This window comes from Diadema antillarum, unplaced genomic scaffold (genome assembly GCF_040938485.1).
Source record: "Diadema antillarum isolate AM-2024a unplaced genomic scaffold, OU_Dant_1.0 seq00002360_RagTag, whole genome shotgun sequence".
Classification (NCBI taxonomy): Eukaryota; Metazoa; Echinodermata; class Echinoidea; order Diadematoida; family Diadematidae; genus Diadema; species Diadema antillarum.
The window spans coordinates 18,966-33,812 of record NW_027272974.1 but is presented as its reverse complement, the minus strand read 5'-3'; positions in this window follow the sequence as shown (position 1 = coordinate 33,812).

Here is a 14,847-nt window from a genome sequence, read left to right as displayed (position 1 = left end):
ATGTCGGAAAAAAGGAACCAGTGGGACTCGAACCTGTCATCTACTGCTTTCCGGGCAGCGACACTACCACCAGGCTGTCCCTGGCTGCCGGCAGTGACATGATGAACATGGAACAAATTCCCAAGCTCCGAAATTCCGACATTGTTAGTTAAGTAGTCCAAGGCGGACAAGGCATAGGATAAATGAAAGAAAGATATTACATTATTCAGAGGGGTGAATGCTCAGGTTTGAGTTTCTTCAGTTTGTCTCCCTCTACAAATGGAAATTTGTTAAGATCGCAACTGCTGAATATAATAATATATTATAATATAAAATATAATTATCACTTCTTTCGTGCTGTTTCGTCTGTCACTCTTTCATCGATATTAAGATCCATTGAAATGTCATGCCAATCTTTAATCTCCAGATTATCATGTGTGTCTACTTCTTCGCTGTAATTGGGGCACTCTCCACAATAATCAGCCAGGTGGTCAAGAAACAACAGCGCGCCACCAACAGTATCTCTAGGACAGTCGAGAAAGCCGTGCGAGTGCGAGTGCCGAGGGTTCGGCATGGCAACAGAAAGAGCCCTTCGTGCGACGATGAAATGCTTACCAAAAGGCCAAAAGATGGCGCTAAAAGCAACGAGTTCGAGAAGGGTGATGCACGAACCCCGGGGAGTTCGAAAGGCATCAACGAGAGGAAGGGCCGTCATCGCCAACAGCTTTGTATGACGGTGAATTCGACAATCGCCGAAGAGTCAAACGATGCGGCATCGGACACCAGCGCCCACACCGACAACTACACAACCCAGGAGATTCCGCTCGAGGGAGGCGCGATAAATGAGGATGTAGAGGGAACATCAGGAATAAACTTTACTGAAATCGTCTAGACCTATCTTGATTTAAAGTTGGCTGTGTCGACCTTTACCACTTACTCCTGCGGTTTTTGGTTAATTACGATCGAAATGGATTAGAAGTTTGTGCATATTGACAATAGCTGTATAAATAGAGAGCATGCTAATACTGGTAATGAAGCAATTACGGCAAATGCCACCGATTTCCCGAAGTGTACCGCAATGTCATCAACTGTGCGTGCAAAGGGAAAAAATAACGGGAAAACCAAAACAAACATGCACATTTATTGTCGAACTTTCACGGTGGTCGTCGGTACGTGGTTGCATTAAAAATTGATAGTGAAAAGGGTGTAAGGGCAACGCTGAACTTGATTCAACAAACCTGAAGAGGCTAACATCTAAATCCCGCACAACTGCCTGTATATCCTGAAGAGGATAATTTCTTGAAGGAATTTGATGCAGTTACATTACCATGACCACCGCATCTGCAAAGATGATAAATGGGTTGTGATAGATTTTGGGGTTTATTTTGATGGGGTGATTAAAATCAGGGTTATGATAATATATGTTTGTGGGTAGAATTTATGTTTGGCGTAGCGTGCAGATATTTCATGGGAGCAATTGTCGCAGGAGCAAATGTCATGGAACCCAAAATTTCCGGGCCTGGCATAATGAATCCAACGACCCCACGTACACAGATAAAGAGTACACGGTTGTCTACGAAGACCAGTAATTTGTAGCTCGTCATAGCTCTACCACGGAACGTGAACTCGTCAGTTACTTGCAGATCGTTGATATTTCTATGTTCAAAGGAAACGGACATAAGAATTTAACTCATTACATCGGTGTACCAATGTATGGATATACAGTCATTGCCGTTTAAAGTATTTCTTGAGATGAGAGACTCTAACATTTCATCTACAGTTGTATTCTCCAAGACCTATATATATATATATATATATATATATATATATATATATATAATATATATATATATATACGAGGTATGTTTAAACTAGAAATGTCGCTATGGCGACTGGTATGCCTCCGCCATAATGCATGATTCTCCTAATAGGTCTAGATAGTCCATGTGGACAATGTGTGATTACATTTTCACAAAACTGGCAAAATATTGAAATGACAAGTTTGTCAGAAATGTGTTGAATGTTCACCTTCCTTGAACTTGGTTTAATTGGATGAATAGGAGAGCATGTATTTGGGGATTTAAGGACTTTAACTTGACTTTGACCCATTCATACATTTATGCATTGAGTAATTTTCATGGTACCGGTGTGGAGAAAAAGTGCAATTTCTGTACTGAATGGTAAATTGTTACCATGTTCATCTGGCCTTAGACCCTAAAATTCATAAGATAATCACTTTCAGGTAGAACATGCATAGATATGCAGTAGGTTTCACGATAAATTGAGCCACTTCCGAGATATGGAGGAAAAAGTTAGTTCAGCACTTTCACTTGATCTTTGACCTTTTGACCTTTGAGGCAATAAAAAAAGAAAAAGAAAAAAAAACTCTGCAGAGAATTTCTATTAGGTTACACATGCATACACCAAGTGTAAAAAAAAGAATACTAATCCTGCTGGCATTGCATGAACATGAGGGAAATAGTAAAATTTTGAAGTGTTGCACTTGACCTTTGACCCCTGACCCCATGAACCCTACATTCTCTAGATAATCACTGCCAGTCAGTACATGTATATATACTATGTTCCATGAAGATACCTTGAACAATTTTCCAATTTACAGAGAAAAAAAGAAGTTTTAATACTTTTACTCGACCTTTTGACCTTTGACCTTTGACCTCATGACCCAAACTTTCACCAGAGAATCTAAATTGGGTAATACATGTATACACTAAGTTTCAAGAAAATACCTTCAGGCATTGCATAGATATGGTGGAAATAGTGAAATTTTATGTATTTGACCTTGACCTTTTGACCTTTGACCTTGAGCACGTGCACCCAAAAGTTGATAGGCACAACTTCACCCCCTAATACACATACATGCCAAGTTTCATCAGGATACCTCAACAGCTTTTGATAGTTACCTTGTCCACAAAATTCATTACGGACGGACGGAAAGACGGACGGACGGACGGAAGGACGGACGGACGGACGGACGGACGGACGGAAGGACGGACGGACGGACGGACAACCCGAAAACATAATGCCTCCGGCACCACTTCGTGGCGGAGGCATAAAAAAAGGTGTGTCACAGCAGATTTATTTCAAACCCAAACTTCAAACTAAGAGGTTTCACCTTCAAAGTAATTTATCTTGAGTATGTAACAGCGATCTTAGCTCTCTGCAGCTATCAGACTTTTTTACACAATTTTATATATACACATCCTCTGTTTCACATCGTTCAGCAATAATGAGCACAGAACCATGAACAAAGTTGAAGTTTCGAGTACGGTTGGGAACTCTCAAAAGCACTGAAAGTGCTGCAGCAAGCTAAGTCTACGGAAATGAGACGATGTCACTCACATCATGTGTTTTTGAGTGGTGCAAGAGGTTTAAAGAAGGATGAGAGGACGTGGAAGATGACCCCAGGAGCAGAAGGCCCTCAAAGACCAGGACAGAGATGATGACTGGCCATGACTCTTCCTAGCAAGTTTGGTTCGGTTTCAAGTTTCAAGGCGCTCGATGATGTCATGGCAAGGTTGCATGCGTCGATTCTTCATCACTAGGGAGTTTTGACACTGTCTTTGCGCAGATTTTCCGCATGTCTGGATCTTCAGTGAGAATCTTCCAGACACTGTCCCGATTCATGCCGCTAGCTCATTTGCCATCATTCGAACAGTCAGCCGACAACTGCCCCGCACCATCTGCCTGATGCGCTCAATGTTGATCTCAGTCCTGGTCGTTGAGGGCCTTCCGCTCCTATGGAGTCATCTTCCACGTTTTTCTAATCCTTCTTTAAACCTCTTGCAACACTCAAAAGCATGTATGCAGGACTTCATATCACCTCCGTAGACTTGCTGCAGCACTTTCAGCGCTTCTGACAAAGTTCCCCAACCCTACTCGAAACTTCACGTTTGTTCCTTTCTCTATGCTCATTGCTGAAAGACGTGAAGCAGAGGATGTGTTAATATATAAAATTGTGTAACAAAAATCTGATGGCTTTAGAGAGCTAAGATCACAATTACATACTCAAGATAAATTACCTTGAATGTGAAACCTCTTAGTTTGAAGTTTTGGTTTGAAATAAATTTTCTATGATACCAGTCCTGGAACTTTTCTGACACACCTTGTATACATGTATATATATATATTTTTAAAGATATCAAGTATGAAAGATTTCTCGAACCAGAAGTTATTCGAGCCAGAAGAGGTAATTCGCAGCAACGCCTCCAGAAACACACAAGATTAGAAGCAACTGCCAATGAACTTTTTTAACCGTGGCTGCCTCCGATAGAACAGAAGACACCAATAGAAAATTAAAATATGCCCTTCTTGCGGACTCATCTACAAGTATGCTTAAAACACACACACACACACACACACACACACACACACACACACACACACACACACACACACACACACACACACACACACACAAACCGTAGCTCACTCTTGGCGATGCACCTCCAGTTAAAACTCCTACTACAACCATATTGGAGGGAAATTACCAAGAATCAGTGATCCGTGAGCTAAGGTCACCACTGCTCAGGTTTCGCATTCTGCCATCACAAGCCTTTAATTTGATCTACCCATCAAGCCAAACGGCAGCATCCACTCTTTGTAGCGACCAGATGCGATCCTTGGTGAAGTTCACGCAAAGAAAGAAAGCAACCATATAAGGGACATTCTTTATCTCCAAACTGTCAAAAAATCTTTCAGTCTCATTCAATTTTCACCAAATATGAAGTTACTCTTTAACATCACAACAGTTACTTGGATCACCATGTCCTCCTGGAAAAGTAAGATCTTGCGAAGACGCATTTTTTTTTCCTGTTTTGGCATGGGGGTCATATTTGATACTTGTACTTGTGATGTATTTGATGTACAGATTTAGTGCAGACCATGCTGCTATCCCGGGGCTGTGTATCTGAATCTTTCTTCATCGGCAGAAATGTGACATGAACAAAATTTAATTTTATGAGGTCTCATTAAATTCAAATTAGTCTGGAAAAATTCGTCTCTGCAGACGCAATTTGATACAATATTCCATATAAAGTGATCTTTCATTGATTTTGAAATGTGCCAGGGGATGAATTTCTCTTCAGAATGATTTGGAATATCACAGGAAATCTTCCCAATTTCATCCTTGTCTGTGGAGGTAATCCTTCATAATGCCTTTTATAAACTGATGAAGCAGATCCTAATTAAATGATTAGATGAGAGCATACACATGACCAGGCATTCATTTTACCTAACACATAATTTTGCAAATGACCGGTCATTAGCAAATATCTCGTACACTTGTAATAATCGGTCAGCACTTTCATTTACGTGCATGGTAAGCGTACACAAAAGGGCGAGATGTCATATTGTATTTACTTATGAAAATGGCTGGCATGCAATGGAATTTTTTCAAATGACATGGATCTGCTTTATAATTTTATAAAGCCAATAATACTCTTCATTTTGTTACGGCATTAGTATAATTACCCACATTTAGTACCTCCTAAATAGTCCAAACTCCCTAGGCTTTTGCCTCAGGAGTGTTTGACTGTTATAAAAATATCTTGTGCAGTAATTCTTACTAATGCCCTCACAGATGCGTATTACAACTGTATTTGCATTATAATACTGTACCACACCCACCCCATGATACAAATGGATCATTCTGACTGACTCAAGAAAGAGACTTTACAATATATAGGATTCCTTAGCTTGGCATACCACACATTTGGTGGGTGCTTCAGTTGTTGCCTTTAATACTTTCGCTGCAATCATCGCATTACATGTGCCTGCTACACACATTTGTATATGAGTCTAAAACTTAAAAGACCTAGATATACAATGCACTCCCATTACAATGAAATTCTAGCTACAATGAAGCAAAAATTCAGGCCCCAGCATTAATCACTCTATGTTTCTTGTTGTTATTTGTTTGGTTATAACAAAATTTCGATATATACTGAAAAGAAACTGCTGGTCCCAAGAATATTGTTATAATAGGAGCCAACTGTATATGCTATGACGATATTAACACAATGGATATAAACTTGGAATGCTTGAGGATGGCCTTCTTGAGAATTTCAAATGTAATAATTGCACAATGCAATTACAGAGAAAGTCTTCAGTATATCAGTATAAATGCAAGCATAATTGATGCTTTCACAAAGCGAAAGTATCTTATGCACAAATCTAAGCCATTTCAGTGTGTGTGTAACATAACAAGATTGAGAGAAGAGGGAATGCATGCAATGCAATAAATATTCACCCTAATTACAGATAAATAAGTATTAAATCTTATTCACTGAAGTTTCATCAAATTGCACAATTGTGTTATTTGCCTTGTCTCTTTATTCAAGTTAGCATTGGTAAAGTTTGACCCGTACGACCTTTGACAAGTCTTGATTACATGTACAGTGCACTCCCGTTATAACAAACACGGTTATAACAAAATTCCGGTTACAACGAAGTAAAACTTCAGGCCGCAACATTATCTGTTCTATGTATTTTTATTGATTATTTGTTCGGTTATAACGAAATTTCAATACACGTATAACGAAAGGAAACTGCCGGTCCCGAGGACTTTGCTGTAACAGGAGTATACTGTACATGTACCTATTTTACCCTTACAGTCAGCGAAATAAATTATGTTTCTCTTCAGTTTCTCATTCATAACACAAATGTGGTTTTTAAAAAAAATCATATGGGTCATACAAAGGTTAGCCTGAGCACTGCATTGTACACAGCACCAGTAGCAATGTGGGCAAGGGATGAATGTGCTGAGAATGTGGGGTCTTGAAGTTTCTCATGGTTATGTAGGGTACAGTATTTATAGATCATTTTCTTGCTGAAACAGGTTCAATCAGTTATGTTTTTCTTTGTTTGGAAGGTACAAGATTCAGCTTGTTTTAGCATTTGTTTCAGTATATCCAGTCTTGTCATAGGAATCCTGTAAAACTTATTTGTAGAAAGGAAAAATCAGGGTCACAGATATTTTCTTTTAACATAATTTATCATGTTATAAACTGTAAGCTGTTCATTATGCAGTCAACATTGCCCAAGTCGAATCTATTTGGAGTGAAGAAATAGCTTCACCTTAGAGAAAATTCAACTTATGCGTGATTGAATCATCAGAATATAAACGAGAAGAGGACGTGAAAAGACCTTCAACTTCGGCGATTATTCAACTTTTTTATGCGAGGTCGACTTAACAAGCAAGGTTGACAGTATATCTAGTTTCCCCTGTATCACATATCCATATTTCACCATCTGAGTATAGCTCAATCAGATATCATTCAGAGGATCACTCCAAACTTTCACTGGTACTAAATATAAATTAATACAGGTATGTCCACGGATATAATCTAAACACTTCATGTGATATTCACTTTGCTATTTAAAAAAAAAAAAAAGCTTTGGTAATTGTTCAAAAATATCAATTAGTTACAGCTACATGTCACACACAATACCTCACGCATTATATCTTGATATACCCGTTTTCTCAAATACTCCATAATTCACAGCTGATATTCCAACAGCTGAAGGAAATCAATCATGATATTCTAAAGTTCATTTAGGAAGTCCTTTCAGTCATTGGCAGCTCCAGACCTGAAACAATATACATGAATTGCACAAACCACTTCCTAAAAATTTCAGTCTATATCAATCACAGATGAATGTTTGAATAAAAATACAATTTCATTTGAAATAAAGTGGAATACCTTCTGTGATATTTTTTTGAAGTAACCAGCACACACAGAAATACACCTGAAATGAACTTGTTGGACACATCTCATCCCAAGTCCAAGACAGGAAAACTTTCTTCCTCTCTTGAAATGTAGTACATCCCCAAACCATCCTCGTCACAGTCGTACCTGGCGATCTCAGACAAAGTCACCTTTGTTGCTGGCATGGGATGGTGCAGCATCATTCTCCGAACTAAATCAAATACTGTGAGAGCATCTGTACAGTCAGTGGAGTTAGAGAGTTTCTCCTCTGATATCTCCATCTCAGGATTGGTGTACGTACTCTCTCCATCACCTTCTGTCTCAGCTGCCAGTGGCGGAAATTCATTCACTCCTGGGGCCAAATGAGCATCACTCTTGCTCTGTTCATCCTGGTATGGTGCCTGAGGAGGACACTGTGATAGTTTTTCTGCATTGCCTTGGCAACAGACCGCCTCACTTTGTGCACACTTCTGGGTACTTTTCACCTTTTCTATGGCAACTGCTCCTTCAGATGAGTTTGCCAACGTTTCACTATCTTTACCAGAACTCTCTTGTTTAAGCATAATACCCAACTTCTCCTCATTTTCTGACCAGTCCTCCCTGCCAGAATCGTTGGCCTCAGAATCACCACTGCTACATCCATCACTGTCCCTGGATGCAAACTTGGCATCATGGCAACTATCACTGTCTTCATCACTGGTAGGCATTGCACATTCCTCCACTATGCCAAGCTTAATGCTGTGCAGATGTCCTAGCCTTGTAACAATTCCAGCATACACTTCTGCAATCTGAAATTTTGACATACAGAAAGTGACAACTGTAAAAGGTCTATACATCTCCGAAGACCATGCATTCTAACCATCATATATTAACTGACGAGTGTGCTTCTAGTAATTTAGTAAGTTATGTGCAGAATACAAACATAAATTAAATCTCTCAGTGGAACTTGGTCATTCTATCAAAAGAAATTGTAAGTGGAGAATCATGGAAATATGCCAAGTATTCCTCCAAGCAATTTAGTAAACCACATAAATACACCACAAACCTCTAACCTACACAGTTATTAATCTTTCCATTGGCACTGCCTTCTTTTTATTTAAAATCTACCATACCTGATATTTGCTGAAATATCTTCAAAGGGCAATTTATCGAGAAGAATGATGTCACTGTAGACTGTTAACTTATGCTGTGACTTACATCGCTGCTTCTATGACACTCTGCACCAGATCCGAGGATTTCTTGTACATAGGGCCAAACCTCTAGGTCTTCCAGACATGGCATGCTTGACAGAATGCTGCCGATTGTCTTTGGCACGGCGCAGAGACGGAGGGTCAGCCTGGTTAAGCTTTTGATCAAATCACACACAGAAATACAGACGTGAGAGGAGAAAGCAGGATGTAGCAGCAATATACATACAGATAGAGCAAATGCAGCAATATTAGCAGAATACATCTGTCAAGTCTGAGGAAAATCAGACAATCTGTTCAAAAGTTATTAATTTCTAAAGTTTTGGTGCTGCCACTGCTAAATGAGAAGACTATAACAGTTGGTAACACCAGAGCAGAACAGTGAAAATAAAGAAAATATTAAGAGAAAAGAATTGTAAGCATAAAATTCAATTTTTCTAGCATAATGAAAGAGCAATTGACTTATCTCTTTCAGAAAGCAGGGGGAATTATATATCACCCTTGACATTACATCAGTAACAAGTAAAGGAATATGTGTATTTTTTTTTTTTACAAAATATAATTTTGTGGAATTATCTTCATTTTTGTTGTTCTGCAGTGATGCCAGTGTTGTAGTCTTCTCATCCAGCGATGGTGTCATACAAACTTTACAAATTCACAAATTTTGAACACAATGTCTTATTTTAAGCTGCACTGATGTTTTCTTCTAATAATGTTGCATTCACTCAATCCACAAGTATATCAGGGGAAAATTCCCCTGTAATTACACATGAATTATACATAGCAGAACTCTGCTTATCACACTTATTCCAGCAAAGGCAACTCTCTTTCGAGGCATTAATAGGACATTTTTAGTCCTCTTTTCACAACATTTTCATTGAACATTTAACATCTAAGTGCAGCAAGACCAGCAAATGGCAAGTTATCATCTTAGCCATCCAATGGTCAGTATTCAAATGATAATAATATATTCTGCTTATATAGCGCATGGTACACTGAAGTCTCTATGCCCTTTTCAACAATTCCTATATATGATAAAAAAACAATGAGAAAATATATATGTAATACAATACAAATAATAATAATAAAAAGGACAGGTCCATTTGAAATACACACTGCACAGAAGTCCATTTGAAATACATGCTGCAAAGAAGGGTACACATACCTCTTCAGTTTTTGCAGCAGTAGACCAATGCATTCACAGGATTCCATGTGGCAAGAACAGTGTGCTTCCGTCAGACTCAGGGATTTCAGATTCTTCAGGCTCTGTAACTCAACATAAGTCTGAATAACAAACGATAAACAAAATACAAAATCACACATAAAAGCCAAAAGAATTACATAAACAATAAAGACAAGACAAACACACTTTAGATATCCATTCTAAAATAAGAAGATATGTAAGACTGAACAAATGTTTCATCATGCATATATTTCAATAAGGCCAAATTTTGACAGAATTAAAAGATCACTACTGAGTATTCCCTTAACTATGCAATTTCCCACAAATTTTCATCTTTGTCATTCCTATTTCCCATAATAATTTGAAGCATAATCACCTATCAAGCCTTAAACTGATATATGACAACCTGACATAAAACAGATAATACACACTCTCTCTAAGAAGCCTTGTTTCCAGGCTCACTCTCTCTTTCTCTCAGTCACAATTATCTCTGCTAGAAATTAGTCAGCATCAGTGACCATTGCACTCCTGTTATAATGAACATGATTATACCAAAATTAACAATGACATGAAAATTCAGGTCCCAAAATTATTGTCTGTATACCTCAATACACTTAATTGTTCAGTTTTAGTGAAATTTTAATACTATTAAAATGAAAGAGAACTGCTGTTCCTGAGGATTCATTAGAATGGAAGTCGCCTGTATCACCGAGCAACAACTTTACCAGCGGTATGAAATGTGAGCAGCTGCCAAGCTCAAGGTGTTCAAGGTTTTGAAGGGCTCCAAGAAACTGAACAGAGCCTGTGTCCAGGTTTTTGAAGTTTGTCAGCACCTAAAAAAGGAGTGAATTTAATGGGAAAAAAGAAGAAAAAGAAAAGAAAAGACATGAATACATCACAGAACACTGCATGTAATGGTCAGACTGATGACAAGTACAATACACATACCAAATAATAGCTGACACATAATCAGAATTCTGTGTACCTGATTAAACTGAATAACAAGTGAACACAGTATGTGGAAGATAACAGCGTATTTTTTAATCTTGCAGATTAAGCCTTGAAAAAGGTTATCAGTATTTCTTCAGAGGTGACTCTTTTTAACAAAAAAATGGTTTTACCTGCATACTACAAACTGTAAAAGCAAATGTGTAACTTCTTGTGACATTGTGAAAACTTTAAGGCTATTTTCACCCTGTAAGTTTGAAAGCAAAAACCATGCCTTGTGAATGATGAAAAGGGGGCATATAGTGGACCACTGCATAACAAGATACTTTTGATGTAGCCCAGCCGAAAGTCTGCTTGATATTCATTGTCAAGACTTTGGAGTCAGCTTTCGTCTAGAATAAAATATGTCCAAGAACTTCAATCATGCCTTACCAGTTTCTTCATCCTCCGTAGCTGTCCCAGGTGTTCCGTTCCCCCAGACAAGGCGATGGCGGGGAGGCTGAGAGCATAGACTGAGCTTATCTTCAGTTCCACCAGGCTCTTTAGGGCACCAAAGCAGCCAATGTCACAAAGGATTTCCAGCTCCCTTTGGGGAAACGGATAAGGGTATGGAGCAGGGCAAGTTGAGGGGGATGAGAAGGTCATCACATGCGGACACAGCCAATCTTGAGTCCATTCTTTAGAAGAATGTACCCAGTAATTAATCTTGCTTATGTCTTCTTGTAATCAGAGTTTGACTTTTTCCTATGATTCAAAACCTTTTTTTTTTTTTCATGGCAAACTAATCGTTACCACAGATGATCTGGAATCATTCGTTCTTTTAAATGGAAATGTACTGTCCAAATTCATGAATTTCTTCCATTGAGATGTTTTCATTGCAACTGATTGACAAATTGCCCTACATCGACGTAATTAAGATTACGTCGATGTAGGGCAATTTGTCAATCAGTTGCAATGAAAACATTTCAATGGAAGAAATTCATGAAGTTGAATAACAAAGCAGTACCCGCTGCATGCTGTAAGGATTAGAACCAACACTTGCTTTCGGGCGAAAGCTCGGTGGTCTAGTGGAGATGACGCCTGTCCGGTGATCAGGAGGTCGTAGGTTCGAATCCTGCTCGAGTATGTACGCCCATGATTTTTTATCATGGCTACTACTAAAACACTGATCAATTCAGCGCTTAATTACGTCGAAGTAGGGCAATTTGTCAATCAGTTGCATGGAAATGTACTGCTTCAAGAAATTGACACTGGAAATGTTCTAACATAAAATTTTAAACAACCAAAAAGCATTCCTTGCTAATCAAGAGAAGTAATGTGGAAGAAATGCTCATCTATTCACCTATCATGTAATCACTTCACACTGAGATAAATCAAGTCAAAATAGAATTATTTTTTGCAGATTGTCAAACATTATATCACTGTTGGTCTCTAAATTAATCACTGTAATTCTGTTCACACAATTGAAATAAGTTACACAAAAAATAACAACAAATAAACTCATAGAAAAGGCAAGAAACATTCTGGCAATGTAGATAATAGTTACGTTCAGCTGCGTATGTTACGAGGATAGCTATCTTTGAGGATAAGCTCTGGCCCCCTAACTATGACAGGCATTCACACGACGAAGCTCATCCTTGAAGGTAGCTTTCCATGAGGATAGGCTCACTGCCTCCCGTAACTACACTTATCTACAAGTTCCTATCAACAAGTTCTGTCTACACGATGCTTAACTACGAGTGGGACCCCCCACATGGCTCGTTGATAGAGCGCTAACCCTGAGATATCACATCTTCGAATTAACTTCAAGCTAGATATCAATGAGTGCGTCTACATGGTGCTTGACTACGAACTTATCCTCAAAGACAGCTATCCTCGAGGTCAAGGATCATCGTCTTAACGTAACTAATGTTTCTGAAAGGTATGCACACTGGATGAAATGTGTTTGGGGTTTGACATACCTTGAGGGGATTGAGGGTAATATACATATAGCATGAAGAATTTTCAGCTGCTGCATCCCTGCCACAATGGACCACAAATCCTGCTTTTCGATGACACCAAAGTAGAGAGCCACCACATTCTTCCTCTTGCATATTAATGGTATTGCTTTTCTCGGAGCAAAGTTGGGATCCACACATGCATGGAAATCCTAGCATGCAGAAAACAAAAGGCATCATTGCTTCAGGTGGCATATGTTTACATCTATCTATAGGCATAAATCATACAAGGTACATGTATGGACATAGAGGCTAATCATCGATAATAAAAGCTCACCCCTTAACCCTAACTAGGCCGGGCTATTTAGGTAGATGATAGAGCCGGGGGGGCTCCCAGGCCCCCCCCCCCCCCCTCCAGATCTCGGCCGTCGACCACGGGATTGTGACGAAAATTGGCACACACATTGCCTATGACGTAATCTAAAGTACCATGAAGTTATTTTTTTTTAAATTATAATTCATGTTAAATTATGCTAATCTATGCATAATGATGCATGAACTCACACAATCTGGTATAAATCACTAAACAATATCAAAGGTCAAAACAGGCACATTTTTTTGTGTAAATGTTCTTTTTAGTGTCATTAGCAAATGTAAGAGAAAAAAAATTTCTTAAGTATCTTACTGTTTTTTTAATTTCTTATGTATTTCTTTGTTTTTTTGACAAAATTTGTCCACCACATTGTTCCGAACAAGAAAATATGTTATTAATTGATTTTAATCAATAAAACCCCCAAATAATCATGATGCTTTTATGAAATTTGCCTGTAAACACAGTTTGCATTGAAATTGTACACGAATTCACGTTTTTGAGCAATTTTTGGTCAGATATGCACGTATATACAGTGCACTCCCGTTATAACGAAATGCTCGGGACCGGCAGTTTTCTTTCGTTATAACGAAATTTCGTTATAACCGAACAAATACAATATATAACAAAAACAAGAAAACCACGTATATATATCATATTCTGTTTGCTGAATACTCATCATACACTGGAAAGCTATGTGAAATGTGATGGAATAAATGTATCACAATAATAAAAATGCAAGTTCCCCTCAGAAGCTGTGCGTGACACAAAGAGCGAACACACAGTGGTGTGAAGCGTTCACCGATGCTGAGACACTAGAAATGCTTGTTCCGCTACGAATTTTCGAAAGCAATTCGCATTTCGTTATAACGGAGCACATTTCTTTTGTTTTTCTTCGTCTGTGGCGCTCGGAAAAGACTTCGTTATAACGGAAATTTCGCTATAACCGTGTTCTTTATAAGCGAATTTTTTACCATAGACTCTAATGGTGATAATTTTGGGACCAGAAGATTTACTTCGTTATAACGAAATTTTGTTATAACTGTGTTCGTTATAACGGGAGTGCACTGTATTTATTCGCAACTTCGGAACCGCGTGCCCGGGCATCGCAAATTTGGAGTCAAAAGATGTGGGAGACTTGAAAGAAAAAAGTCATGAAACGTCACAGTGATAGCTTTTCGCGATAGCGATACATCACGTGAAACGTCGAGGGGGGGGGGGGGGCCTCAGAGGCCACCCCCCCAATGATGAGCAACAATACAGAAGTGCAATTAATAGCTGTACACACTGAAGGTTGACCCGGAAGCTAATAGAGAATGGAGTTCATTGAGAGGTTATGCTAACTTTTTATGTTTGTTTATTAATGTGTCAACACATGGGTTGTACATACATGGGTTTCAACTTGTCAAGAATATCGAAATTCATTTCCAGCAGCATTTCCATTCTATGATTTTAGTTCAGAATGCAATACTTTACCTTATAGCTTCTTCCATCGAAAGCAATGACAGAAAATATA